This window comes from Cimex lectularius, unplaced genomic scaffold (genome assembly GCF_000648675.2).
Source record: "Cimex lectularius strain Harlan isolate CLEC.00 unplaced genomic scaffold, Clec_2.1 scaffold20, whole genome shotgun sequence".
NCBI classification, from domain to species: domain Eukaryota; kingdom Metazoa; phylum Arthropoda; class Insecta; order Hemiptera; family Cimicidae; genus Cimex; species Cimex lectularius.
The window spans coordinates 1,944,372-1,971,352 of record NW_019392641.1 but is presented as its reverse complement, the minus strand read 5'-3'; the positions used below and the strand labels follow the sequence as shown (position 1 = coordinate 1,971,352).

The window sequence follows — 26,981 nt, the reverse complement described above, 5'->3', positions numbered from 1 at the left end:
CAATCCGTCCTTAAAAGAAGCATGAATTCATATATTTTGACTTTAAACTGCTGGATTGTTTGCACTATGTACACAAACGTTTTGAACACCTGGCGGACACTTTAAATCCATGATACATATAGTTGAGAGATTTCATCTTGGTATTTGTGGGGTACCTGGCTATCCTAGCTGTTCTCGTCATTCAGGCGCGTTTCGGTTTCTCGACATCATCAGTAGTGTGTATTTATCATTATGATGCCCACCACTGTACGAGACAAGACCAAAACAACGAGTATAAACAGAACAAAATGGTCAGGAACGGCCAAAATACAAAACACAGGAGGGTGTTTTGACGTTGAAGCTGCTAAGATGAAAAAGCAGAGCGTATAAACAACAAATTCCCAATAATTCACCTTTTTTTTTTAAAACGCATATTAACGAAATTGAACCCATACAAATCGAGTTGAACCGAGCATTTAGAACAAGTATTATAAAACATTAAATTATGTCTTTACTCATGATTCTAGTGATTTTTCGTGTTAACGTACTTCCACTTCTTAGATTGATTTTGTCCTATACTTGAACACATTCAATACAATAGGGTAAATGATATTTGTGATATTTCGGGAAAAAAAACTTTCGTTTTAATGGTAGACGAGGTCTCATCGTATTCGATATTGGCAACTGAGGATTAGCATAACAATAAGAGGCAGGATGTTCTGATATCGATACATCTCTGCCGACATGAGTGAGCGTTTAAAACCAACACAGAATTAGCCATGTACGATAAACATGTATTTTAGGATAAATTGAATCTATAGAAATTTAAAAAAAAATAGCTGAGGGCTAGTAGTTGTGATAAGGAAATTATTTCGAAACGAGGTATTTTAATGTTTTTTTTAAAGCTTTTATTAAAGGATATTAACTTTATTTCTTCAATAATTTTTTCCTTTATGCCATTAGCCCATATGTGCTATGGACTGTATATTATACGTTACCCCATTAAATTATAATTAATATGAATATGAAAAAATGATTTCACCATATCTTTTTAAATAGTTAAATTTGTCAGTGAAAAGTTTTATTGCCACGTCCTTGACAAAATTTTTAGATTTTCCATAAGGTTTTTCTTATAATAAGAAGAAAACAGTTAATTTGACGTGTTTCAAAATTGAAAGTGGAATATTATTTTTCTTAATTGTTGAATTTGTTAAGAGCCAGTCACAGCAGAAGAAAAATTGTCTAGATGGACATTATTTATTATTTAGTTATTTTTCTTCAAAATAGCTGTTAATTCTTTGCGTGGACTGGAGGTGCATTATCTATCAATACTGTATATTTACAGTATAACTAAATACTTTTAGTAATATAACATACATGTTATATTTTAATTTGTTGAAGTCGTGAGGAGCAGTCAAGAATGGTTTTTTTTGCACATTTTTTCTCTTTTTTTGCCGACGTTTTGACTTTTATTCGGGTCATCTTCAGAGCATAAATGTCATAATATCAGTCATATTCTTGTGGTGTGATGTAGTTTTATTTTAACTTTTCTTTAGCTTCTTGTTTGTAATATTGTTCATAACATTTATCCATTTTGTTCATTACAGTATTGTTTACATTTAACTTTTATTTAATTGTATCTATGAGTTTGTATTAGAAACCTGACTGGTTTTTTCTTTTATGTAAAAGGGTTAAGCCGTTAATTATTGTAAATGTAAAAACACGCACATATACACATACAAACCAACAAATGTTTTAAAACCTGCTGTGGGAGGGGACAAAAAACAACAAAAAAAAACAACAACAACGGAATCGTGCTCGAAACTCTTGTTATTTGTGTGTTGTTCTATGGCGAAATGTGTTTTCTGCTCTGTTTGACATCGGGCTGTTATTTTTTGAAAGTTTCTTTCATTGATTCGTAACGCCTCTCGAAATTTGGTCAATTCGGCCTGGCCAGTCCCTTCGGCCGGTCATATTCTGTGAATGTGCCAATATTTAGAAAGTGTCATTCTTCGGGGTTCAACGAACCGCTTCGGATAAACCACGGCCAGATCCACGCGGATTACGTATTAATCCGTTATCCTTCCCACTTTTTTTTTGTACAATCGGTTATCCGTTTTCGAATTAGACCTTGTTAATCGCAGCAGGAATGTCAATTAAACTACGTGTTTTCTAAAAATAAAACTAGGAAGAAAGGCAAGACCACAAATTAAATCTACTAATTTAGACTGAAACTGATTGTCTAACTGAACTGTATAAATCTTACTGAACAGTCTAAATCACTTTACTGTCCTAAAAACCAAAACAAAGGTGGAAAGTAACATCTGTATAAAAGTCAAATTCTGTGACACTTCTATAAAAAAGTTCTATAAAAAGGCAAGATATATATCAAATAAATCATATTAAAAAAAAATGACTTTCGCGTCTGGGCTTGATAAATTTATGATTCTAGTTGTACATATTTTGTTCTTACGGTTTTGGCCGACTGGTCTTGTAGTTGATGGACTGTCAGCATTTTGATGATATTATGATCTCAGGCTAGACCTGTTCTGACTGTGATCCTCGCGCAGTCGTCTAATATTCAGTTATTATTAGTGTAATAACTCTTTGTTTTTTCACTTTTTTAGTTTATTATGTTGGGCAAGGTCATATTATTTTTTTTATTTCAATTTAAGCCTTTAAGCCATGTTGAGTAGATCACCGTTATGATTAAATTCGTTTGAAGATTGGGATCTTTTCTTTTCTTTTATATTCCATATCTACCTGACCGAGCATCCCTATCTTCAAAAGAATTTAAGCTATATAGATTTATATTTTCTTTTTACTAAACTTGTGTTAAAAAGTTTCATGGAACTTGAATGGGGTTTATTTTAAACCGTGAACGTTATACCGCGATGGCCAAACTGTCTTCTTGGGGTTTTTACGAGCCCTTATATTGTACATTTAATATCATCCGGACTTGGAATGTATCCTCCTGGGTTGAATTTACACGTTTCGACCTCAACTGGTAGAACGAGAGTAGGTATTTTCAAGGCCGCCGTAGCAAATCGCATAGCCGGCTGTCATTATTAAATCGTTAGTCGGAAAAATCTCGACCCTTTGCCACCGACAGGTTGTTTTCACCTTCTTTCAGTTTAGAAATATGTGATGCACAGCCTGAATGTAAAGTGGCTTTAAATGCTTTGTCGACGCATTGGCAATTAAATATTTTTTTTTTACATAGTTATGCTTTTCTTTAATGCCCCTTGTCTGAATCATGAACAATTGAATTATAACCTTGGGTTAAGTGCATCCTGTATTCCAGTAGCATTGCGATTTCTTTTCTAAAATTACAAAACGCGTTGAAAGAAATATGGCTTTCCTTTACTTCTGACGTCTTTTCTAACTTTTTGATCTGTTACTGTTTACATAAATTGCCACAAAAGAGTAACAATTGCCTTAGTAACAAAATTTCTAAAAAAATGAGGCCAATCAATTAGGCTTGATCCTATGAAAAAAGTATTAGATTGTAAGAGAATTTTGTAAAATCGTAAAATAGATATATGGCAGTAGAATTTTTAGACTTTTATTAGTATGCCGTACACGTTTGTGTTATTGCCAAGTTGTAAATTTTGTTAGCCAATTCTCGATATGTTCTTGGTATTATTTTATAATAAATATCGTGCTTACAGACGTGACCAGTAAGGTAGCCAGGTCCTAAACAGGTTTAAATGTCACACAGTTCGATGATATAGAATCCATCTGAGTGTTTATTGTTTTTATAATTTGAATCTGGGAAATATTTTCTTTGGGTGCCTTTAATTTATTAAAAAGAAAAAATCTTTAATATAAATAAATGTACACTGTTATAAAACAATAGATTGCAGTTTTAAAAATATTATTATTTATGTAAATTATTACTGGGGGGCACAACCGGTTGGAAATGAGGATTACAGTCTTATATTGGGGGGCATGAAGTTGCTTAACAAAACGTACGTAGTATATTTTTGCGTAATAAGAAATAAATATTCTCAGGGTTCTCTTCACCAGGTTGCTCAAATCGAGTAAGGGATCAATTGTAATTTGATCTTCTTCGATCATTTTGGTCATCTCGCCATCTTCATTGGTGTGTTGCTGTATTGGGTCAAGACTCAACGTTAACAAAAGCGCAAAAATGGAATTGTCAGTTGCCTGCCGGCATTTCTTAATTTTTAGTAATAGGTCGGGGTTTCAGCAGGGTTAGGCATCAGGACATACCCACAACTGAACATGGCAACAAGTCGAAGAGCGTCTGAGAGACTAAAAAACCGAAGTTAGGTAGATAAAAATGATCGGAAAGAGGAAACTAAGTTCATCACGCCTCAGACTCCGAGAAGAAATGTCACAATTTTTACCTAAAAAAATCAAAGTACCGTACGATTTTTTGCGGAAAGGACTTAATTAAGATTACAACATTACTCCTTAAGGTTTTGTAATGGGGTTTAAATTTGCTCGTTCGCTATGCTCGATATGAGGATTAGTTAAAAAAAGTGTGTAAATCAAAATTTTGGGTCAGGAAAATAAGCAGGGTGAAGCATCCACACAAACTGATCTCTGAACACAAATAATAAACCAAAAAAACAAAGAAATAACCCACTAAAAGATCGGAAAGTTCAAAGTACAGGTTTATCTACTTGTGGACCTTAAAGGAAAATCAACTTTCGTGCTAGTGAACGTATTTATTCGTTTAACATAGGGTAATTTTTCAATCCTTACTGTGATTTTAAGCAACTAGGGATATTTTTTTGTGTTATCTATCCGTTTGTATGGTTGTTTTTAATAATCCAAGCTCGAATAAATTCAATGATTTTTAACTAAATTAAGGTGAACCATAATGTCAAAGAGAAGAAAGTGCCATATATTTTATTAAATTAGATCATGGATTTACTTACTTCAAACAGTATTTAAAGTAGAGTAGGAAATTATTATAATTAAAAAATATATAATTATACGAATTTTATTAAAACAAGTTGCAATGTGTCATTCAAAATACGTTTACACATTTAATGTCTTGTCCTAAAAAAAGATTAAGGAAGAAAACATTAAAATGATGATTTATGCGTTCCTTATTTTTCAAAACTTAATAAACAACTTTTAATATTGAAAATAGATTTGAAGAAAAATGGGGTTTTGTGTTGTTAAGGACACGGATCCTAGCGGTCCCGTTTTCAACACCCACAGCCCTTGTCACAATGTCAGAGAGACAATTTTTTCTGTGTGATATCCCTGACCAGAACACCCTCGTTCAATAATTAATCAATGCAAGAATAAATCATAAAGCCGATGTAAATTAGTGTCCTTCGGCTATCCCACGCCTTGCGGAATTACGATTAAATTGTCACTTCCATCTTTTTGAGCAAGGAGAAATTGAAAACACTCTTCCGACAACTGGCTTTTATGACAATCGTGATAAATGTGCAGTAAACGATTATTTGGTTTTCCTTCGAAGATTTTTATCTGTAAGATGTACAGTAGATTCTGCTCGAAAGCTTATAAATAAATGAAAAAAATTACTTATTAATAGCATCTTGTTCTTGAGGGATAAATCACAGGCGTAAGACAGATATTAAATCGAGTTTGAATAAAATATTGCAATTGATAAAACGTTTCTTGATTTATTGCACGTTTGGAACAATATGAAAAATTAATCCTTTGACGGTTCAGAATTGTAACGTACAGAAACTGTTCCCCAAACTGTTTTTTTTGTATTGCAAAGAAGATAAGCATTGATTATAAACAGTCTGTCGATTTGTTTTCTTTGCCGCCTAATGGCAATATTGTGTTAAAAAGGGTACGTCTATTTATAAGCGAGCCGCATACCGAAGCAAGATCCCAGACCGTGACATTAACAAATTTTAATAATCACATAGTTGCCCCACGGCATCTCGTCGATAAGAAAATGCGGTGGTATTGAGATATTTTGACCTTCGGGACTTCAATGAACTGCCTGCGCCCTTGAGACGTTGCCATAAGAGGCAGACACCGTTGGTATAACTCGTCGATTTTTTTAAACCATCCTGTCAAAAACTATAATTTTGCCGCGTTTCCCCATCGCGAGGGCAATTTTCGCTAGGCAATTTTGCTAATAATAATCGATACACATCACGCAAGTCCGTAGAGAGGGATGTGGGCTTTTGTCTCTTGGAATTTCTCCTTGGTTTGTGTTTAATTAAATATTTATCTATTCAAAAAATAAAAAAATCAAGCATATACCTATTGTACTGACTTGGGTGTTTAAAGCTTTGTCTTCAACCCCTACGTTATTCATTTCTTAAATGGCCGACAGGTACTGACAGTAATCCTCCCTTTAATAAACGTCCATAAGTACCTCCCCATGTTTACAGTACTACCGAATACGTTTGTTCCCACGGGTATTTATTTACGCTTTTTATGTTTTTAAAGACCCCGAATAAACCTCTGAAAAGCTTTTAGGGCTTTTATGCGATTGGTTTGGGATAAATTCTTGTAATTTGGTCTGCCTATTCTTGTTGTTTTAGTCTGTCAGATACACGGATTTTTGCCATCTTCGGTGTGATTTATGGTTTAATCCCTTATAGAATAGGGGCGAACGTTTAGAGACACAGACAAACATCCACTAAAATGATCGAAAACCAAATTTCAGGTTCATCTCCTCGCAGACCCGCAGACCCCAGCACAATAGATCTGCTTAGGTCGAGGTGCAGAAGGCCCTGTGGCCGCCTCTTTTACCACTATCCCTATCTCCGCAGATCCCACGAACCTCCCAATTGATATTTGTGATAGGTAAATTGTATACATGCTTATATTTTTCGACTGAAAGCATGTCCACCACATACGTTCATTCGGGTTTAAAGGTCAAACAAAATATTCCTCAAGGAGTTTGACCTTATTTTACAGATAACATGGGCAAATGTTTAAATTTGTCCTCTCGTCTTTCAGCGGCTTGTGTTCTGTTTCCATTTTTTTTTGGTCACGTCTGTTTCCAAAGAAATCCAACGACAGTCGAATTCGTTATTGTTATTATAGGATAAATAAAACAATCCCATATCGAAATAATTAAAATGGCTAAATTTATCCTCACTTCTTTCAAAATAATATAATTTTTTTACTTCTTTCCTTTTTTTAATAAATAATTGGATCCTTCTTCAGTATGGAAATGATCCCTGGATTAAACTAAATGCAAATGGTCTCACATACTTTTTGCCTTCCTTGAGCCCTGACCCATTTTTGTTTAGTCTCTATATCATTTTTCTTCAACCCCTAATGATGTTACAACGAATGTTATCCTATCCGAGAGAAGACTTCAAAGACACAGTTGAAACGATTTTGTGTACTTTGTTTCTCGTATTTATACAATTATAAATTCACACCAAACACAAGAATCACAGGGCATTTTGTTCAATCATTTTAGTGAAAATTCACCTTGTGTCTAATTTGCCTTCGAATGTCCGAAAATGATCATCGTAAATTATCTTCGTTCTGCGCTTAATTATTTTCAAGGGTTGACATTATTATTACATTAAAAAATATACCAGAAGATTAGATGTAAATTAATGAGAAAGTCCGGCTAATTTGGAGGAACGTATTTTAGAAAATGCTTATGTCATAAAAGTGAAAGTGAGAACAAGATATCGCAAATTTTTGGATGAACAGGCACTCAGAAACGATTCTTCGTGGTTTCAATTTCATAAGGGTGAAAGGTCGTCTATTATGAGATGTTCAACGTATGAAATTAACCCGAGAGTTGCATAAATCTTTAGGCACTATTTGCACAGGGTGAACGGTGGCAATAATTTTTAACGAGAATATTTGGGGGGGGGGGCAGGAGGGACTTATTCATATGTCTTAGGTACTTGTTTCAAGTACTACACGATCTGTATGACTAGGGGAAAAATCCTCAACACTTCGACCGTATTCATAGTCGAACTCCGAGGACATTCCAGGAACAAATATTTGTTTTGACGCAGAATATATCGATCCTTGAAGATGTTTATTTGTGTTTAAATAAACATTGGAATCAAGTATGATGTTATAATTCTAAACTTCTTCTGGGTTATAAGAGAGTCTTGTAAAATTCTCTACGTGATATTTCGTATCTTATCAAACATTTTGAAAATAACAAGAATTCAGTTTGGTTCATAATATTGTAAACTTTTTGGGAATAAAGCTTCGGTTAATAAACGTTTAATTTAATGTACATTTTTTTCAGTCAGGTCGCATATTTTATAATAATCAGTGATTTCAGTAGAATGCATTATAATTTTTTTCTGATAATTTACTATTGGCGTATTTGAAGGACTTTTTTTGAAAGAGTGATTGAGAGGATCGGAAGATGTAAGAATTGAGTGATGGGATAAGGAGAGAGGTTACTGTGTGAACGAGATAAGGAGAGGAAAAGTCTGTGTTAATGTCGTTGTCGTGCATGCGTATGAAAATTGTCGTACGCCCGCTGCACTCAGTTTCCCACATGCTTTAATGTTTAATGTAACATTGTGTTTTCTAATGTCTAGAAAGTTAATGCCAAAGTCGTTCTCTTTTTCTTCTACCGTGCGATCTTTTCGAGGACATTATTCAGATTTTCAGAATGCCAGTTACACTCGACATCCTGCTTTTGTCCACGATCTCTGGAATTTACGTAGAAATGCGCTTGGTTTTACCCCGCGGTTTTCGTGTAGTTGTGTGTTGTGAATTTGAAATACACAAAACTGATTATAATTATAGGATTGATTTCACTGTTGACTTATCTCTAAAAAACTTCGCCTTTTCAAATCTGGAAATATTCGTAATTACTTTGGGAATCGCTGTAGATCCGAGATATCCTTGAGATTAGGTAACAATGGGCCAGGTGGGGGGCCCCTGTTTGACTAGGCCACACCTTGGTTCGGTGAGAGGAAGGAACTGAAAAGTTCATTCATCACAGTTAAGCCTAGTTGTAAATAGGTGGACAATCGTGCGGGGTTCTGTGGAGAAAGTCAGTTGGTGCAATCTCAATCGCGATCCGAACCCTCCCATTAGATCTTACACTTGCCCCTAAACATCCCCGGTGAAAGCTCCGTCCGTCCACCATCCATCTCGTCTCTTTCTCATTCCGGCCGGCTCTCTCGCTGGCGAATGTGACTTTTCTAGTACCGTCTGATTTATTTACGCTGGCTTGTTTTCTTGGGATTTCTCGTTACTTGTTATCGGAATCCACTTTTGCCGCTTTACGGGGGCTGCATGAGCCGAGGGAGCGCCTCATGAATAAAATTACATACCTTATTATACAAATCGTATTGTAATTGTATAATAAATGTAAGGAATATCGTATCCTCAGGGCTTTCGGCCAAATCAAATTTGCTATAGCTTGGGCAGGTTTCTTTATACATAATAAACTTTTCAGGCTGTACTTAACACCTTTTCGTATCATTGAAAATTTTAATGACTCTGCAATATTTTTATTTTCGAGTTATTGTGAATTTTAAATGTTCAATTAGGAAATAAATATTTCAATCGCCTTCTTTCTGTATTAAGTTAGATTGATTTGATATAACAAATTACCCATAAAATCAGTCTTCGATTTTGTTTCTATCAAGTCTAAGATAACAAGTCAAACTACGAACTATTAATCATTTCAGTGATAGCATTGTTTTACTTGATTTATTTATAGTTCTAATCGAGGGATCATACATTTTTATCACTTCAGATTTTCACTTCTTTTTAGTTGATGACGAAAAAAGATATGCTGGGAGTGATAAACGGAATGGGCGTGAAATTTATATAGTTCGCTTATAAAATCCGTAAACCAATCGAACCAAGGCTACACGGGCTTTCTCCCGATTTCTCCGAATATGCACGCGAACACGATGCATTCGGATATATATTATATAATATAATTCATTAATATGCACCGGTGTGTACGTATAATGAGAAATTTAGTTTATTTTCGAGAACGGCCTCTTGTTTGTTCAGCGTTGTTATTTAATCATTCGGCTTCCCTCGAATCGTTTGATTTCAGACGTGCCGAATAAAATGTATTCATTTAACATTTAGACAAAATGTAAAGTTTAGGATAAAGAGAAAGCTGCAAATTAAAGGCTAACCCATCCGCCACGCCACATGCCCCCAATGACATTTTAAACTTGACCTTTTAGGAATATCGAGTTACCAAACTAGTTCGAAAAACATCAAATGGACGGAATGGGTTTTGTTTGACGGTATATAATATGTACCTTAAATTCTAATTCCATACCATTCGAAAAACTTTTTTTTGCAAAATAATATATTGCCCCAATAAAATAAGTATAATTCGGAGTTCATTTGTAAGATTTCTTCTCGTCTGCGGAGTTATGAACCTGTAGTTGGACGTTTCCAATAATTTCTGTCCGTCAGTGTTCACTACTCTCGTCTGTGAGACGAGTTTTGGCATATCGCCATCTATACAGGTACGTTTGTAATGATGACTCACTCTCCTTATAACCCTAAAAAGGCTACTGGTCTGTCAGGCAAATTGTAGTAAGTCGTTGGTCCTAATGTCGTTAGAAAGTTGTTTTTATTATCTTAATAAACACAGCCGATACTTATAAACACTTTCTTGACGGGAAACATTTTAGACCTTAGAAGAACAGTGAACACTTTGCAGCCGTTAATAAGCTACTCGCCTCCTCACGGAATGTAAAAGTTCGGTTGGTCATATGCTAAGATGCACGTCTGGTTCAAGGTTCGCCGTGTTTGGACCCGGGCCATCTCCGGTGCCGGGCGTCTACGTATCTCCTGTATCCTTGAAGCCCGTGTTTAATTACTGACATGGGCGAGGGCCTGAGGAATGCGAGCGTTGGGAAAATACCTGGGCTACCTGCGGGCGAACCCGGGACCGGTCCCAAAACCCAATTCTTACCTTCAGCAGCTGCGATCAAGATGAAGGTTCGGTTACATTGCGAGTACGTGACTCCGCTGCCGTGGCCAAAACCCGGCGCCTCGATTTGTGGCTTTGGTCTGGAATAATATCTATTTCAACAGCAGTGAGATTTTCCGCTCATGTTTTATTTTATTTTTAGTTACTAACGTTATTGGTTTTTAATCCACTTCCATTATTTTGCTACATATTAATTCTGAACAATGTACATCATTACTTCTACGGTTGTATGGTACATGGAATAAGTCCAGCGAAAGTCCTTAACAGTTAACAGGAGCCAGTAAAGAGATTGTTTAGACATTTCAACAACATATTTAACATAATTTTGCAATGCAATTTTGATCAAATACCAGTATCTAATATTTCTTTCAGTCAGAAATTATGTCGACTGTTCGTTTACGTTTGAGTACCAGTTTACGATATTGTGAGCTGTGATAGCAAAGTGTATTCTTGGTAGGAATAATGAGATGACATGGTATTGCTTTATTCCTTATTACTTCTTTAAGTTCGGGGGTGCGAGGGAAGCAGTACACTATTTTTACCTTGCTGTGGCGTATTTATCAGGTGTAGTATTTCTGTTGAAATTGTATGCTGTTTATGTACCAATGCCGAACCCCAGAGCGTTCACCCATATATTGTTATAAAAGAAAGTGAAAGCACTAGTGACAACTATAATATTTTTCGGGGTAAACATTTCCTAGGAGAGTTTTTAGTTGCTGGGTTAAGTACGACTCCCAACTAGAGGGTACAACTTGGACTCGGAAAAATATTTTTAGCCCTTTTTCAGTTGCGGAAGTATTAACTTTTATCCACGGGTTCATTTATTAATTTACTGTGTATTTCCCGAAAATGTATTAAAAGTGTGTTTTTACGTGACCGGTGATTATGACCTCAACTGTCAAGCAAATAGTAAATACATTACAAAACTATTCGATACACGTGTTTATACAGGTGGATTATAACAATAAAACCCTGACCCAAATATAACACTGTTCTCTGCTATGTCATAAATCAAAAAGCTTTTATTTGCAGGCTATTTGTATTTTTTGAGTCATGAAGGTTTTTGCTTTCTAATAATGACGGTTGTAAAATTACCATAAAAATTGTAATTGTTCGATAACAAAATATTGAAAATAGGCGTGGAATATTTTTTTTCTCTTTCGGGTTTCATCTGAATAACGTCACAGGTACTTACGTTTTATGCAGCCGCAAAAAGGTTTGATTTTATTGAGCTTCAGTTGACCCGATTCCGTTAAAAAAAAGCTTATTTATTGTCCAATTCCTGTAGGACTGTTTCTTGTTAGTGAGAAACCACTCCCTCCGACGTACATAAACCTGGTTTTTAAACTAGAAAGTTTAGCTTACAAATTGGCTTCTGCAAATTTCCAATCCCGACTAATAGGAGCGTGTCTCATAAATACGCATTCGCATGAGTCCGCGGCCAAAAATTTCGGAACGTTCTTTTTTGGGGGATTGGCCTCGGTATGGGGCGCACACGAAGTTTTTGACTTTTTATGCCGGTAGAGTTGGAACAATTTCATACTTTATGCATTTTAATACGTTTTCTCTTATGGTATTACAAACTTGTATTTCGCCGGGGATATAAACGTTTTCCTTTAATTTCGTGCCGTTTGTTTATGGGCTAGTATTGAAATTAATTAAACTTTCACCCGAATTGAAAAGAGAAAATCGATCGGATAATCGCGAGTGATGAATAAATCAATAAAAGTTTAATGAGCTTTCTTGTAATCTCCACTCTCGTTTGTTCGATCACGCGTACGTGCAGGCCAGAATTGAAAATTGAATTTTTTCTCTGGCAATATCCGTTGGACCAAATAAATCTTCAACACGAGAAAGACTACATATATTTAAATAATATAAATAATATTTTACCTGATAAGTTTTAACACGATTCTTATTGGAACAATTGACTAAAATACTCTTTTATATTTCTGTATTTTTCATCTTCTTTTATCTAAGGAATTGCAATTTTGCATTATTCATCATTAATTATTTGGACTGCGATCTGCTACTGGCAATAGTTTAATTTTATTCCGTCACGCACGTTATCTATTTATATCTGCAATAGCTAATATTTCCCTCAGTAAAACTTTGTAAAAATTGTGTCTGAGTCAATTGATTGCATCATATTTGAGTTAGGATTTGTATCTTGGCTGCCTGGACATAGGCTATGGTCAGTTGTTGATTTAATTAATAAATACTATTTGTTTTCAATCATTTGAAATGTTTTTTGGTTTCAAATTCACATTGACAAAAACCCGCTGTCTTAACTAGCAATTTCGAGCATAAAATAAGTGTTGTACATTAAATAAATTTTTCTTGTATAAATTAAGATAGATTTTAGAACTCTCTGTGTTGTTTATAGTTGTTTGATATTTGATTTTATTAGTCAATCTCTTACGACACGAATAAATCAAAATTAAGCTTTTGTTATAATTAATCAGTAGATTTAATTTTTAATGGTGGAATGAATCACATTATCCCCGAATTAGGATCTTAATGAGTAGAAACAAAGGATAAAGCTGCATGCTTGTGTTGATTTTTGTCATAGAATCTCAGTAAAAGGGGATCTTGCATAAAGGATGTTATTTGACGTTGGCCTTCTGTAGAGCCATATAGTTTTAACAGATGAGGGTCAAATTCATGATTAAGATAAAAGGGAGCAAAAACTGACGGTCTGGTACGACTCGGCGTTACGCAACGATAGTTATTTGTGTGGATGTAAAACAGGGAGTGTTTATCATAACGGACACGTCTTCATCTCTTTAAAAATAGCCGGCCTACTCGAATTGCGACATCTGTCAAGAATACATCACGGAACTGTCGCCTTTTCTCTTAGTCGAAGCTGTGCGATACGCTGCAGCGCGATCGCCTAACGGTCCGAACGAGTTGTATTTGAGACCTTTTTGAGCAACTGACCAGGCTTGCACAATTCGATCCCCTCCACGGAGCTTTAACGATTTTTGTAGCCTTTGAGTTATTTTTTTTACAAAAAGGATTATTCGCTTCCAGCAATATGGTTACTTTGTTGTTGAAATAATTACTGCCACTCGATATACTTGAGCGTAACAAAATTGGTGCCCTAATGGTGAATAAACTTATCCTGATAATTGCTAAAGGGTTATCTCGTAAACACGATACAGGAAGCCAAAATACAAATCCCTCAAGTTAAGTAAAACTGTTCACACTTTGAAAACCGGTCTGGTTTATGTTTGATTGTAATTGATCAAGCGTCTGGCAAGATTTGATCCAGTCATCTTATTAAATCTTCAGTCAGCAAATTCTGCCGGTTTGCTTCACATTAAAGAAGAAACTTTCGCACATGGCCGTTAGCTTTCGAATAAACGGTTCTTTCTTGGTGAACTTTTTAATCGGGCGTATTTTCTCGATTTTGTGGATCAGGTTTCACTGGAGCGTGTTGACGATGTAAACAGAAGTGGAAGTGGTCATTGCAGCGGTCGACTAGCGGTCGTCAACTCTCTTTGGAAAGTTGCCGTGAATGAGACTCAGTTGTGGCGAGTTGTCGCCGCTTCCCATTCGACACCTGTTTCATGCGTTCTCAAACATGAACTTTTCTCTCGTTGTGCGACTTGCGTTAACCCCCTGTCATGCTGTACTTGAAAAACACAGCGTAAAAAGGTTTCCCCACGCACAAGACTATCGACTCGTTTTCAACGGCCTGGAAAAAGTAGTCTAGGCTAAATGAGCCATTCCGTCATGGTTGGACCGCTCGTATTTCGTTCCTTCCCGCATTTTTAGAAGATTGAGCAATCCTGACTTGTTCCCACTGACTCGCCTGACAACTCGAGAATGACCGATTTTATATTCACTTAACAGTGTGTGTAACTAACTAGATAAGGGACGTAACAGTTCTACGACCCAGTCATCAGTCATCCGTCGATCGAAAAAAATAATGACCAAAACCACAGAAGTCCGTTGATACAAGACGGTACCTCCTCGGCTTAACAGTCAACTTTTCACAACCCGAATCACACACTAACAAATATGAAACAAGCTCGGTGATTAAACATAAAAATAACTAAAAGAAACAATATTTAATGGTAAAGTACAGTTCGATGAATGGCTCAGCATTTGATTGATAATACAACTAGTAGAATACACCAGATTTTTGTTCAGTTATAATTATTTTCTGTTTAATTTCAAAAACTTCATGTTTGATAAATGTCTTTTCATATAATGCATTTAAAATAAAGAAAATGTATAAAGGAGATGATTTCCCTGGTGGCAAGGTTAGTAAAAAAGTCTCGATCTGTGTTCAGCAAAAGAGTTCATTTTTAATCATTTCGCAAGTATAGAAACGTATTTTATTTTGAAAGTTCATGCATCTTTTCCTTCTTCTGCTCGCGACTCTACGGTGGGGGAGTGGCAGTCGGTTTTCTTCTAGCCGGGTGGAAAGTCATGTCTTCGCAAATTGTCATGTCACATAATGGCCGTTTTGACGTGGAAGATTGACTCACGTAGCCTTTATTACTGCGACCGACAAAAACCTCATCATAATAAGAAAGGGGCGGAGGACGAGGATAGTGAGAGGGACGGTCTGAGAGACAATCGCGCGGTATCGGGGAGCGAAAGAAAAGAAAATAGGGTCAATTAATTTAACGTTACAAAACCCCTTGCCTAACGTTTTTAACTGTCGCGCCCTCGAAAAATTGCTGCCGTCGGATCGCAGTAAATCAATTGCCGATGTTAAAAAATTGCTCGTATCACTAGAAACGGTAACAGATTGCCTCATCTGATATTCACAATTTGCAAAATCCGTATAACTTTCGTATGCAATCTTTCGTATTCAGCATAATTTCTCTTACTTATTGTCAAAGCAGCTTAAAAAATGTCAAGACGTGAATGTCAAGAGATGCACGATAGTTATCCATATAATGGGTACGAGGTAGTTCCTCATGGGTCCATTTTTGATACCATGTCCTCGTTTTGGGAGCTCCGAGATGATGGGTTTTCATCTCATAATGATTGATGATGGATGAGAGATTTTCACCTCTTCGAGCATAAAGACTGTTCAGGTTGCCGATGATATGGGTTTGACCTATGGTGATGTTACAACTAAAAATAGACAGTAGTATTTAACCAAATCAATCAACATTAATTTACTACAATGGTCCTTGGCCATAAAAAATATAATAATAAATATAAAATATATATATTTATATATAAAAGGAAATAGAGTTTATTGGTGTGATGACGTTATACATAGCTAGACGATTCCAAAAGTCATCTCTGTTGTATGCAACCGAACAAACCAAATTCGCCATCTCTTCACGTCACAACTCTCAGTACAAAAACCCAAAAATGTCCTTCATTCGTCCGGCAAGGGGCATATCGTGGAGGTAGGTATACTCATATTAATTGTATCCAAATCAAAAGAGTAATAAGTACACTAGCAAATGGGCCCTGTACAATCTTGGAATTTCAAATGTAGCTGCAACGTACCAGAACTACACAAGGTCTACGTATGCCGTTCTTCGATGACTGTCGACCAAAACAGGTTCAAACGAATATTTTGCAGAGATCTGCTGTAGTGTTTTGACAAAACAATGGTGCTAATTTTAGTTAATTAATTACAAAATTTGTCCAAGTCGGCTACAAAAAGTTCTTCCGACTACGATGTCTATAAATTTATTTTACTTTTCCTAGACATTAGTTCTATAATTCATATTTGTGCCAAGTAGTCTGATAGACTAAAACATTGATGAAGGCGGACATGTAAGATCCGGAAAGGGCAAACTACATGTTTACCTAGTGGGTCATAAGTAATTCCAAAGGAACATCCCAAGTTTAGTAAAACAACATATCGTAGGTTTCAAAGAAAGCTCCCATATTGCTTGACGAACAGCTCTTGAGTAACAATATTGAGGTTTATATTATTTCTTGTACTTTTAACATTTATTTATGAAAGGACTGACTGCCAGATGCCTCTATGTGGTAAAGCATGCAGTGTTTTTATATTGTTAGCATTCAGGATTCATTTATCGGAGGAATTTATTGCGATAGGAAATAAAATAAACTTGAAATTAGTTTTGATGATTGTGACTGGGGCCGCGGAATTTCCACTTCGTCAAAAAACAAAAAAATCCTCCAACCCACCTCTCTCTGAAGGAGTTGTCCCTTTTCTTGGATCCATGAATAATTGAAGAGAGCCTTCCTCGCACGCATACCTCTTGTTATCTTTTTGTTCTTATTCATGGGAAATCACATTGTCCAAAGCGGACACGTGCTCTAGTTAGGTAATAGCTTCCACGTGTAACTAACAGAGAAATTCAAACTTAATTTGTAGAATATGTAATATTTCATAAAAATTAATTCTAGAAAGGACGAAATATAAAATATTGACTTGTTTTTGTTTTTGTTTCAGGTATGTGAAACTTCATGTCATTTTCTTCTTTTGTATTCGTAAGTTCATATCTTTCTTTGACCTCCTGATTGATAATGGTATTTACTCTGCTGACTCTGCTTACAAAAGAGTGTAATAGGAAAATGGGGAATTTTTTGGAAAAAAGGATGCGCTATTTCGCAATAGGTCGTCCGGTCAGATAGGTTCAACACTGGCCTAATCTCCTCTTATGAACATTCGGTAATATACATAAGCAAGCCCGGGCAGAGCGTATCCATGAATTTTACATTAACTGATACGGGAACCGTGGGTCGTTTCTCTCACGTTTGTTATAAATTGAGAGAAGGACGGAGGCGTAATTGAATCTTGATGTGACGCAATCAGTTTGGCACTTGGAATATAATCGACTTGATTTATCCCGTACGAACGGTAAAGCATACCCGTTGTTAAACTTAATTTCTCATCTCAAAAAGCAAATATCGGAAAATCAATCGGCCCCCAACAACTTCGGCATTATTCACCGTCGATACAAATTGATTAGACAAGGTTTATTTTGATCTATTATTTGCATCAAATGTTCTTTTTAATCGCTGGATCGTCCAGGGATGGGAGGGTCTTAATTTATGCTAATTCGTCGCATCCTCTACGAACATCCGGTCTCTCTAACCAGAATCTATGTTTAATTGTGTTAATTTCTACGTTGCTGCTGTTGATTCATGTCCGATGTCACACTCGCTCGTTCGTCTGTCAGGCCGCTTCGGCATCCAAAACCGCAGGATGCCGAAACTGATAGTCCAAAACATCGAGGATAGGCAACTCAAAATGATTACAATGGATCAAGCTGGAGGTTCTTCAAATTACAGCAGACCTCATGATGAAAGCACACATACTAAAAAAAAAAATACATACAATTTACCATGATTAAGTATGAGCTAGATCAAGATAAAAAAATGTAATACGTTTAATTGTAACATATTTTGTTGAAGTTACGAGGTCCTAACCGATCATAGTGGTTCGCCTAGTCTCGCTGGTTTGGTGCCTGTTAGACGCCTTTCATTATTCTGTGGGTTTTGTAACCTGAGTCCGTTTTACAGGTTTATATACTTGATGGTACAAGTTGGTAGGCAATGACAAAACAAATCATTACCCCGTATAGTCCCTCAAAATATCTTACATTGCATGAGTACATTTTTGTGAACATTGAATTGTTCAACAGTTAGTTTTATAGAAAGACAGGATTGACGAAATTAAAGGAAGACTGACCGACGAAGCCACACGATGTGTTGACATTGGGTTAGCTGACAAATTTCAGTGTTTAAACGCGTCTGGCGTAAAGCTGATGTCAAAAAAAAAAAAAAAAGATGGTGATGAATGGTGATTCTCTTGTGGTGTATGTATTCTGCGTAGTTTCTTGTTTAATCGGATCAAGTCGAGACAGCCCGTTCAATAAAAACTGATACTAGATCCACAGGTCGATAACCACAGTGGATCGATTTCTTCTCCGGTTCACGAGGAACACGGCCCTATATCGGATTACGCGTTAAAAGCTCGTGCCTGGAAGCTTTCCGGTCTAATTCTACTGGCCGAGAATGACCATCGAGCTCGTTCACGACCTGCCGTTTCGACCGTACACAGGTTACAACAGCCGGGAACCCTGCTGTGTGCTTGTTCTTTGCAGCCTTTTGCACATCCGGTCAACCTGTCGAACATTTGTTCGGACGCAGTAAAGTTACGAAATATTCAATTTATTAAAAAAATAACTCATTTACTGGTTTTTATCGGAGGTTTAAGAAACTTTATTTTATCGGTTATAAATTAATTGACGTCATTAGGAGCATTTGCGCACATTATTTACTACATTCGTGTTTTACTATAAATAAAGTGGGTATAATAAATTTTATTTTACAAAACCTTATCTAATCGTCCTCTGTTTGCCTAGACTTAAGAAAAAAGACTTGTTTACTCAAAGATATGAAATTTGTCCTAGTTAGAATTTAATAATTTCGTTTCGCCCTCTTGATTCGAAATATTCTTGCATTTTATCCGCCAGTGAGATTCTTTTTTTGATCGCGCATCGAATAAATTGGACAAACCCATATCAACGTTAATCGGAGTCAAATGATGGTTCTGGATTTCCGTGCATTCGCACCATCGATAAACCGATTTCCTCCGTCCGAGGGCTATATTTACAGGGTGCCAACTATTTTACGGGCCTCGGCTGTAGAATTGGCCTTGGTCACTTTCGGTCGAGTTACAACATACGCCATCAGAGTGGTTATTGATCTGGCGGACTTGTTTGCATATTAATGAGTGATTCATGCCGCTGTACGAAGTGTTAACAAGATAATAGAATCACATCCCCAAGCGGAAGCTACCCTTTGAAGCAAAGGCCAATCAAAAACAAGGCATAAGTGAATATTCATTTCCTATAAACGCATAACGCAATCTTAGAAAACCTTGTTTCATTCTACACTCTGAAGTATTTCTAGCTTAGAATAAACAGGATTTGTGTGGTAAACAAATCACAATTGAAAGTCAGGTTTCCTTAAATTGGAAAAAGTCCGTTAATGTTCAACCTCCGGCCCGTCGCGTGGTAGAACGAGTAAAATTCCCGTCGTTAATTGAAAATCCCAGAGGTCAGCATAGCCCGACAAAGAGTACATGTCTATCTGTTGGCATTTAATGAGACTCGGGGGTGCGGAATCGAAGTGACCAATTAACGGTATCTTCTAGGCGTAAGCTGCCGATCATGGAAATTTATTTGGTTTTTGGATGCCGGTGCATGATGAAAGCACAGACAAGGCAAACATTGTTAATATTTCGTCTAGGCTTATAAGCCCAATTCATATACTTTTCTAATTTTGTCTTACTTCGTGATATAGGATGTATATGAAAGAGCTTCTGTTCTGCTCAGAGCCTTCGTATGGACTTTGGAACCCGCTAAAATAACGAGGTGGGGTTCGTAATTTTAATTGTAATACTGTATTGTAGAAAGTATGAAAATGTTGCAGCATGATTGATGTAATATTTCTGTTGTAATTGTTATTATTGATCGTTTCGAGATCGTGAATAGTAATTGTTATTATTATTTGTATGTTCTGGAACCAGCGAGAGTAAACGGAAAAGTGATCAGAATCACATGGAGATAGAATTAATTTCTAAGGAATTTAGCACAATGGGTTTTTCCTCGGTTCTTGCTGTAACAAGACCCACTTTTCGTCTGTTGCACAAATATCACAAGAGACACTTAGTTTGAGCAGGTGATCAATTATACGACTACTACCGTTACTAGAGAGTAACTGTCGCCAATTTAATTGTGTTAACAGAGCGAAAAGTTATTAGCTGACATCTGTTAGATGTGAGACGTATCTGGGGTGTTTTTTTTTACCAGTGTCTTCTCGCTCGCTCCTTATGGTCGGATACCCTTAAATGAAGAAAACGGGTTTCATTGCACACGGATAACTGGGAAATGGAGTTAACGGTGTATAGGCGGTAATTAGGCGCAAGGGGACTTCACTGGCGAAGAAACGACGCACTTGTCGAGTTATTACGGAAAATGGATTCAATTAGACCCAGCTAATGGGGACTTATTTCGTGTGCACTCGTGGTGAAATAAAAACTACTCTTTGGGTGAGACGCGTGTCTAGGGTGGATGTTGAAGCACGTACAGCTAATGGCGATGGTTTAAAGTTTTTAATTTCAATAAAATGAACATAATGTCCAGCAGTGCAATCAGTGCAAGGGTACGCTCTGTTGATTTGTTAATACGACGGTTCAACAATTCCGCTTTGACATGCGAAGGGTAAAATAAGTGCTTATAGGTTTAGACTTTTAAGTAACACCAAAAGCTGTGCATAAAGAAATTTCTTAGCATAGTTTCGATAGTAAGAATGATGCGATAGTCGGATGAATGGTGCAAATACAAAAAATGTAATTGTCTCGATAGATGGAAGATATATTTTTAATTCGGTCGTTTTCGATGATTTGGTATGCTATCCTCGGCTTCTCGCATCTTCAGTGATGAATCTGTGTTAGTACATCTATTGTAACCCACCACTGAAGGTGTGTGACAGACAGACCAGCGAGAATGGGCAGACACAAAGAGGAAATTTCACAATTTTTAATTTTGGCAATATGACGACTCGTTAACTGCACTATATCGATAGAAATTTGATGCTTCAGCAGTGACGTGTTCAAGCTGTTTTAAGCCCTCATCACAGAATTAGGCCTGTGAAAAGTCATTTAAGAGTCGATGAACATATGGAAGCTGGCACGAAGGACATTTCAACTAGGACCACTTTGTGTCCATGAACAATCGAATCATGGAGGGCCGCTTAGGGACGGGCATTGTCTGCACAAAGAACAGAAACACGTCTTCCTAATGAAGACGACATCGGCAAAATAGGTCGAAGAGTTGCGTAACGCCCGTTCTGCAGTCGCGCTTTGGTTGCCACGTCCCATGACTTGTCACCGGATAATCAGTAGAAAGTACAATCAGTTACCATTGTTACAGAAACCGGGAGCGACGAAAAACCTATCCACCGCACTTAAATCATTTGTGTATATTCTCATCGTGACTATTCGGATTCTTTCCTTAGGTTCAATGACACAGTCTAATTATTTCCCACAGGATCGACACGAAAACACACCTCATTAAGATTATTAGAGCACAGTAAGGAGGCTATTAATTAAAGTAATGACATTTGTAATATCTTCAACAAACATTCCGCCGTCACAAAGTTCATATTTAAATCTTGAATATTAATAAATCCTCGAGAAATAAATAGCTCCTATTACTACCAGAGATATAGGTACTCAATTAAAAGCACAATTTGGAAGAAAAAATTCACTCTGTTTTTAATTATTTAAATAACAGGTGATTAAACGAACGAGGCGGAACAGGTTTATTTTTTGTTATTTTTCTTGAAATTCCTTTCTTTCTAAATGACTCAAACTTTGTCTTTTGTAACCTTCACGTCAATAAATTGTACTACGTGGACACGACACTGCTTTGTGGCTTCCATTAAAAACGATCCTACCGCTATTATTTAAACCTCTAACCTAATAAATCGCATTCTAGCGTGGTCTAGTTTCCCAAGTTTCAGTTAGTTAAAACAGAATATTCGAAATTTTTGATTTACTACCAACTTTATGGTGTATAATACAATGTGCTAAGCAAATTGTGTTTAAATATGATTTACCTGTTCATTTTTATCAAGTACAGATATATCACACACTTTTCACTGATGTGTTTTATTATTCTCTATTATCAAACAGAGAAACTGGCGAAATTGGGCAAGTCTAATCATCGTAATGATAGTTACATTCTTTTAGAGCCTTTTTTAGATTTGTTTCACTTTTCGAATTTCAGCAACTGCTATCGTAGCTATCTGCTAATACTGAAAGGAAACGGAAATCCATTAGATTAATATTCCACAAAGTTTTTCCGGATTTTTAAAATAAATCTTGTGTTTGTTGTAGAAATTTTTAGATTATACCAATTTTCGTAACAACCGTAATAGGCTTTATAACTATATGAAAGTTTCTCGGAAACAATTGTTTGGTATGCAATCATCGTACATTTATTCATATGCTGCGTCTAGCTTATCGCGAGCGTGTTGGGGCAGTCGCACTGTTTTAAATAATTCATATTTCTTTGTAAGAAAGTAAAAGAAAAAGGAAACCAATTAATCGTTCAGTTTCGCCGAGAATACACGTGTGTAGAAATTTTCTACTGGTTCAAGTTTTACATGGGTAGGCACTTGTTATTTATCATCAGAGCTGCGTTTTCAGGTTTTCAATTTATGTTATTCCTATCTTGTTGTTGGAAAATACACGGTTCAATGCAAAACACATATCTCAGAGCAAGATACTATAATTGCATGTTGTGTTGCTTATTTCTTGAGGAAATAAAGCTTTTTTTTCAAGAAAACAAACAATGGGTTCTTGATATCTCTTCGTGTTCGTTTCTAAAGTCACGTCATACGCTTTGCTTGTGTTTAGTGAACATTATTTCTTACCATAGGCCAATCTGAAATGTTGACGCATATCAGCCTAGAGTGAAAAGCTCGTATTATTTATAAAAAAAATTCTATACCATCTCTCTCGATGCTTAAGAATTCAATAAGCAATTTCGTTTCTCGTTTTGAATTCGTTTTCAAGTGGTCAAGTATAAATTTTTTCGAATTCTAATAGGTTTAGAATAAAGGTGAATTTATGCGACGATCGTGGACCAAGATAGACAACGTCCAAGGGTCACCCGAAGATTGGAATCCATTCCAACGATCCTCGCTCCTCGGGAAGAAAACGGACAATCCCGTCCATAACAAGGAAAAGCCTGCATTCGTAAATAGAAACGGAGTCGCATGTCCTCCATGACGAGGCAAGGCCTCATATTTCGCTGGTGACGCGGCGAAAATTGTTGCCCTACACCGACTGGAACGTCCTACCTCACCCCATATTCGACGGACGCAGCACGTTCACGTTACCATTTATCCCTGTCAGTTGAAAAACACTTGAAAAAAAAATATCGGTAATTGAGGTAGTAATCTTATTTTGTATTTGTTTAAATTTGTTAGGCCAACAAAATTTTGTTATTTTTGTTTTTATTATATAAAAAGTAAATAGTACATTTGCCAAACAAATAGATAAACTTACACTGCTCTCGCCATAACAACTAGTAGCTCGAGAGCAGTCGTGGCGTCTACTTCTTATACAAACATTTAATAGGCTGGGAAAAAAATTGTTTCTTTTTGTATGATTGTTTTAATTGAGATTTTTTGGTTTTATTTTGAATAATTGAATTTTGTTTGTTTACTGTAAAGAAAGGGATATTATTTTGTAATATGGGGCTTTATTTTATTTCTATTATTTCCACTGCACAACAAAGATCGGCTAAATATTTTTTAAAATTATTTTTGTCCCATTCGGCACGTATCTTAATAAAAAGTACCATATCATAAACTTACTATATATTTTTTTCTCTCTTATCCCTGTTCTTGTTTCACATCGCTTTTATACATTTTATTATTATTTAGGCTTAAGCGGCGAAGCAAATTCTAAATAAAATATAATACGTACTAGGTTTATATAGTTTCTAATGTTACCCATTTAAAATTTAATTTTTTTTTTTTAAATTACTGTTATAGTGTCATGCTAGTCGCTTTGCCGATCAATTTAACGCCTCGACATTTCATATGAACCATGATCCGATTTTCAACCCTTGCGCAGATATTCAGCATTTTTCCCCAGCTTTTGTATCATTCCGGAGGTGCGAAGTTTGTGACACATTGTTAGGAGATATCATATGTAATATTTTTTCGGAAGAATTTGTATAAGAGTGAGATAAAAATTTAAACAAAGTTTGTTTAAATGTTCACTGATATTCTCATTACGACATCTTATTTGACTCACACGTGTACTTCCTCTCGCATTGTCGTATTATTTACCTTACATTACTCTTAAATTTTCGTTTAAAAATTTCAATAATACAATATTCAAAATATGTGGTCCAGATAAATGTCATCAGGATGTTTACAAGTGAATACACTCCCCTGCCCTTATACGGGCGGATGTGTAATAAACCGGCCCCAGATTTACGTACCCTTTTCGTACTGAAGAGATTTTCTCTTAATACCGTATAAATTACCACGTTGAATTTTAATATATTTCTCTTCCTGGTGGACTTCATGCTGTATAAATGAGGACCGTTAGAAAGTGGCCTCACAATCTCGGTGGATGCACTTTTATGCCGGCCGTCCGATTTTAAATCGCAAGTCATCGGTTTATCGCGCATTTATAATAAATATGCATCTCTGTAGCATCTTTCCAACACGTCACGGTATCCGTTGAATCGTTTGGGGCAACATTAGCATTACAGACAGATAGGAATTTTTATTTATTATTGGATCTCGTTTGTGTGGGAGTGATTTAAATCCCAGTTTGACGTTGGATACCTTCTGGTTCGGTATCGACTGAACAAGCTCTGTCGTCTTGCTTGATTGGTATTACGGCAATCCGAGCAAATCCAAGAAAGGTCGGTCCTGGGCGTGCACGCGGCAGAGATGAACCGGCAGATAGTAGGTCGCGTCACGTAACATTTTGACGATGTTTTACGAAATGGTTGAAACGTCAGGCCGACCTTAATCTTTACGGTTTGTCAAAATAACTCGGGGGCAAAAAATCTACCCCGAAGTGCTCAAAATATTCTGTTATTGTGATGTAATGGTTGGCTGGACGGACCCTTTAACCCTTGCGGGTCTTTTGGCCGTTACCTATCATCTTCGGTCCCGCCTTCGCGTGTTGGCGGGTATATCCGTTTCGGAATATAAAAACAGTACTTCTAGAATAAAATGAGTAAAAACATACGGAACTAAAACATAAAAACAAATGGTTATAACAATAGGCTCTTATCCATTAATGGTGGGACAAGTAGAGAACAACAGTCAATTCTAAAAAATTTCGCAATTGGCCAACTACTTCACTATCCGAAAAGTAACAAAGTCAGTTCTACACTGTTTAATCCAGACCTTAAAAACTTATCCATAGCTGAATCTACATCTATTTCATATAAAGTTGTCTTATATCTTCTGGTCACGGTTCACCGTGGTACCCAAGAGAAGTAATGTACTCATCATTCAATTTATCTAATTAGGACATACTTCTATTGCTTATGATGTTCGGCAGCTCCTCTAAAATCAACAACATACTTTATTTATTTTACGTTTTTACTCTTGGTTTTCGATACTCAGGGCATCGATACTGTTATTTCGATACCGAATCCATTTAGAGGTGTTGATATTATAACACCCCCTTATCTTCATGTTCTATTAGTTGTTCAATAAATTATTTAAATTGTATTAAATTAACGTACTCATTTGCAATATTCTGTTGGAGGTTAACTGTAGTATACTGTCATCGCAGATGAGCCCATTAGATTTTTGTGCAGGTGCTAACGTTTATTTGTTATTTATAACTGTCTAAGCCGGTATCTTTGTTTATTCCGCAATTAATATCGAAAATGTTATTTTACATTCTAAATTACCCAATACTGAAAGTTGCCATATATCAATGGAGTACGTTCTCTCTTTTTAACGTGAAACGTAGGCCAATTTTCGACCAAACCCATTGTTTATGAATATAAATTAAATTTTACGCCGGTTAAATATAGGACGAATACCGAGTGTGAAATGAACATGGGACGAGAGAACGGGAAAAAACAAGACACGGATTGAGCAACCATGTCATTGTCAACCATTGTTAGCTTTGTAGGACGGATGAAGATAACGCGTACGACACACTCACGCTATTATTAGTCATTAACATAAGTTAACAAACAGATTACCATAATTGCTGATAATAACGCTCGCATTTACCTGTAAGGGAACGAAAAACATTTTCCCGATATGTTCGGGGCCTCCGGGAGGATCGCCGAAAAATTGGAAACGGTGCGCCTCTCCGGGATGTTTAACGGTGTCCGCAACGTGATCCCGACAAAAGGCCAGCCGTTACTTTTAAATGTTATTGCCCGAAGGTGACGAAATATTAGCTCATGCGTAACGGTGGTATAAGCTGTTTAGCGGATCTTCAGATTAGCTTCAACCAAAAGCTCGAAGTAACCGTCGGATTCGAAATCTAACATATGATCTACGTTGAGGTAGGAATTTCGCCCGGACAACATTCCAAACATTTCTCCATCGAGGTTTGGGAATTGGCATTTCTTTAAATCAG

The 26,981-nt window shown here is 36.4% G+C and overlaps 1 protein-coding gene across 2 annotated transcripts in view; it reads left to right on the top strand.

The window, feature by feature from the left end:
* LOC106661361 (protein outspread) overlaps positions 1 to 26,981 on the top strand; it is a 234,614-nt gene that overhangs the window by 920 nt on the left and 206,713 nt on the right. The gene's annotated exons all lie outside the window — the stretch shown is intronic.